The 4452-nt window shown below is 35.6% G+C and overlaps 1 non-coding gene across 1 annotated transcript; it reads left to right on the forward strand.

Moving 5' to 3' along the window:
• The first annotated feature begins 1817 nt into the window (after positions 1–1817).
• On the forward strand, positions 1818–1924 carry LOC131181227 (small nucleolar RNA R71). Its single transcript, XR_009149853.1, has one exon. It is a non-coding gene; the product is annotated as a small nucleolar RNA R71 (small nucleolar RNA).
• Positions 1925–4452: the final 2528 nt, after the last annotated feature.

Raw genomic sequence — 4452 nt, forward strand, 5'->3', positions numbered from 1 at the left:
TACCCTCTAAGTGTTGAGCATATGCAGCCACATGAGGGTTGTCATAGTCTATGCCTCCTCCATGAACCAAGCAATTTTCAAGTGGATCTTCTGGATATTTCTTTCTGAAATGTTCTTCAACCAGCTCATCAATAATATCAACTCTCAAGCAAGTATCAGCTTCAGAATGATGCTTCTTCATAGAGTTATTAATATTGAAAACCAATTGCTCTTCACCAACCCTAAGAGTCAGCTTTTCTCCCTTAACATCAATCAATGCTCCTGCTGTAGCTAGAAAGGGTCTTCCCAAGATGATTGGGATATTAGAATCTTCCTCCATGTCCAAGATTACAAAGTCAACAAGTATATAGAACTTTCCAACCTTCAGAGGCACATTCTCCAAAATCCCTTCAGGATACTTAATTGATCTGTCAGCTAACTGAAGAGAAATGTGGGTTGGCTTAAGATCTCCCATATTGAGCTTTTCATAAATGGAGAGGGGCATAAGGCTAACACTAGCCCCTAGATCACATAAAGCTTTTGTAGAACATGATTCCCCAATGTGGTATGGAATTGAAAAACTCCCTGGATCCTTGAGCTTTGGAGGAAGTTTCCTTTGGAGGATAGCACTACATTCTTCTGTCAAAGCTACAGTTTCATCATCTTCAAGTTTCCTCTTGTTTGAGAGAATTTCTTTCAAGAATTTTGCATAAGAGGGCATTTGTGAAAGAGCATCAACAAACGGCACATTTATGTAAAGTTTCTTCAAAACCTCTAAGAACTTCCCAAATTGCTTATCAAGCTTGGCTTTTTGAAATCTTTATAGAAAGGGAAGTTGTGGCTTGTAGGGCTCAGGAGGTATATACTTCTCTTCCCTCTCTTCAATTTTCTCTTTACATTTTTCTGCACTCTCTTGTTTTTCACTCTCATCAGTTTCTTTCTCATTTTCTCTCTTCTCACTGTTTTCACTCTTCTCATCATTTATAACTTTCCCACTTCTTAAAGTAATAGCTTGACACTGCTCTCTTGGGTTTTCTGGTTGACTTGGAAGCTTTCCAAAAGACTTGGCACCTGAGGAAGATGCTTGTTGTGCAATCTGATTTTCCAGCATTCTGTTATGTGTTTGCATCTGTTCTAGCCTTGCTTTCATCTCTCTCATTTCTTCATCATGCTTGTTTTGGTTAGCAAGAATCTGTTGCAATAAAGCTTCAGTGGTAGAACTTTGTTCTTGCTGTTTTGGTGGAGGATTCATATTTTTCTGCTGAAAATTAGGCAATGGTTGCCTATTTTGCTGATATGGAACTCCTTGTTGCTGTTGTGGTTGAAAATTCTGATTTGGAACTTGACTTTGCTGATTTCCCCATGAAAAGTTGGGATGATTCCTCCAATTTGGATTGTAAGTTTGAGCATAAGAATTCCCCATATGTTTGTTTCCATAATTACCAACATATGCTGCTTGTTCTCCATAATCTACTCCACAGCTGGTAGTTTCCTCTGCATAAGCCACTTGTTGTGAACTTCCAGATGATGATGTTGAACTAACCAACATACTCAAGTCTTCCATCTTCTTAGCCAAAACATTAGTAAGTGCATCAAACTTTGCATTAATCATATTGAATGGATCAAGATCATACATTCCAGCAGCTTGCCTTTTTTGAGTTGGAGCTGGTCCTCTTGGACTACTCCAAAGATGAGTATTCTTTGCAATTTTCTCCAATAGCTCATAAGCTTCATCTTCATGCTTCATAATAAATTCTCCTCCTGTTTGAGCATCAATAATTCCTCTGATTGCAGGAGTGACATTTGTGTAAAAATTCTGGTTTATCATCCATTTCGGAATGGCATGATGTGGGCATAATCTCTCTAATTCCTTCCATCTCATCCATGACTCATATAGAGTTTCATCTTCTCTTGGTCTGAAAGCTGTCATTTGATTCCTCAATTCTTGAGTTTTTCCAGGTGGAAAATATTGTGCAAGAAATGCATCAGTGAGTTGCTCCCAATTTGTAATGGAGTTGTGAGGTAAAGAGTCAAGCCAATCCAATGCTCTATCTTTCAAAGAGAACGGGAATAGCTTCAATCTTGCTGCATCATCAGACACTCCAGGTTGTTTTTGCATGTCACAGATCATAGCAAACTTCTTCAGGTGTGTGTGTGGATTTTCAGAAGGATGTCCTCCAAATTGAGAATTTTGAATCATTTGAAGAACTCCAAAATCCATCTTGTAGCTATTTGCATCAATTCTTGGTCTTGCTATGCTCTCTCTCAAGTCATCAAAACGAGGAAAAGCATGATCCATCATACTTCCCCTAGGCAAATTAGCATTTACAACCTCTTCACCATGGGCTGCATTTTCATTGTTTCTATCATTTCCAGCATTACCAACACCAATTCTAATTCTTTCATCAGCCATGTCTGCTTCAATTTCGGTTTCTCTCAAAGCTTCTTTTCTTTTTCTGGTTTCTTTCTTGTTGGCTTTATAAAATTTCTCAATTTCAGGATTGAACAATAAGGATGTATCACTTGTGCTTCTAGCTCTTCTCATAAAAGATTAAAAGTACCTGAAAAAGAATAAACAAACACAAAATGAAAAGATAACAAAGATAAAACTATAAACAACTAAAATAATCAAGAATTCAATATTAAACAAACAACTCCCCGGCAACGACGCCAAAAACTTGATGTGGCCCAACCGCAAGTGCACGGGTCGTACAAGTAATACAGTAAAGATATCGTTCCCACGAGGAGTTGAGTTAATGATTGAATTTTTGATATAAAAGTTGACTAAATCGAAGTATTTTTGAAATTAAAGTAATGAATTGATGGGTAATGGAGTATGAAATCTATATGTGCAAAATTAATAATCTATCCAACAATGTATTAATTTAACTAAAATTGCATCAAATTGAAATAAGCAAGTTCAAATATGGCAAGATTTAAATTGGCAAGCAATTAAATTCAATTGAAAATTAACAATGGTAAAAAGGCGATTCCGGAGTTTGGGATTTCATATTCGAGCTATTTTGGGATTTTAAATTGGTTATCCAATCTTGTGAAACTAATGGATTTTAAGGAGATTAATTCTTAAATCCTTTGAATTCCCTTTCGAGTGAGATAAAGAGTGCCTTAATCAATCTAATCCTACTTTCGTGGACTTAGAGTTAATTAAGACCCATTAAGTTCTTTAATTAATCTGTGAATCCTCTTAATCCTTAGCCTATTTCTAGGTCTAAGTTAATTAAGTCCAATTTCTTGATTATCTATCACAGGGCCTTCTCCTTTCGGTGCTTCAACCATGGATTAAGAACATCACTTAATGGGATCCTACACTAAGCATGTCATTAAGCACACAAGAAATGAATAAAACTCATTAAGACCACAAAATATGGATTACCCAATCAAAATCCACAAAATATCTCAAATATTACAACCCTTACTTCAGAATCAAAATAAAACTACTCACTATCCATAATGCTTACAAGATATATTGAGTTTAAATGGAAATAAAGCTTTAATCTAAGCTAAGGAATAAGAAATTAAACACTAGAAATGTAGAAAAATGTAAGGAAAGAAAGAAATCTGCAAATCTTGGTTGAAAATGGTGTGGAAGGTGAAAGTGACTCTTCAAATTCTGCCTCTCCTCTCCTTTCCTTTTCTGCTCCTTGTCCTCCCCTCTAAAAATGGAAAATGAGACTATTTATAGCATTTTTCTGACATGGAGCCCTAAAATTGTGTGTTCTAGGAGGAATTATCTGAGGAAATCTTCTGCCAGCTCATTAATGAACTCTTTATGGGACTGCATAAGTGGACTGCATAAGTTATGCAGTCCCTTATGCGATTTTCGGTTACAGTTCACTTATGTGAAACTGCATGACTTGGTGCATAGGTTATGCACAATTCCGTGAGAGTGCATAAGGGAGGCGTGAATGTGCATAAGCTATGCAGTCTCCTTATGCACATTTCGGTAGGTATTGGAACAGTGATTTTTCTCCTTATGCAGATCTGCATAGCTTATGCGGCAAGTTATGCACAATTTGGTCAATGCATATTTCAGCTTGAAAACTTGTTTTTGACATCTTTGGCTGTAGAAGTCACTCTTCAATGGCAAAATTTCTCTTCAGTCCTTCAAAAACACCATTTTTCCTACAAAACAAAGTAAAAATTACAAATTAATCCAAAATCGACAATTATGAAAAACTAACTAATTTACTAATGAAATTAGCTAAAAATAACTAATAATAGAATAAAATGGCTATGAAATTAGATCTAAATGATTATGCAAAATGTATGCATCATATATATTATTAATTTATCACATAACAAATCTCCTTTTAGTTTCTATACAAAGATAGAAATCCAATCGTAATCCTGCTTGGAAACATAAAATTAAGTGTATGTCATAACAAGCGACACAAAGCTAAAGCACATGTAATCAAAGTATAGAGAAACAACATACAGAAAAATTACGTGTTT

The sequence above is a fragment of the Hevea brasiliensis genome, chromosome 6, assembly GCF_030052815.1.
Source record: "Hevea brasiliensis isolate MT/VB/25A 57/8 chromosome 6, ASM3005281v1, whole genome shotgun sequence".
Lineage (NCBI taxonomy): Eukaryota > Viridiplantae > Streptophyta > Magnoliopsida > Malpighiales > Euphorbiaceae > Hevea > Hevea brasiliensis.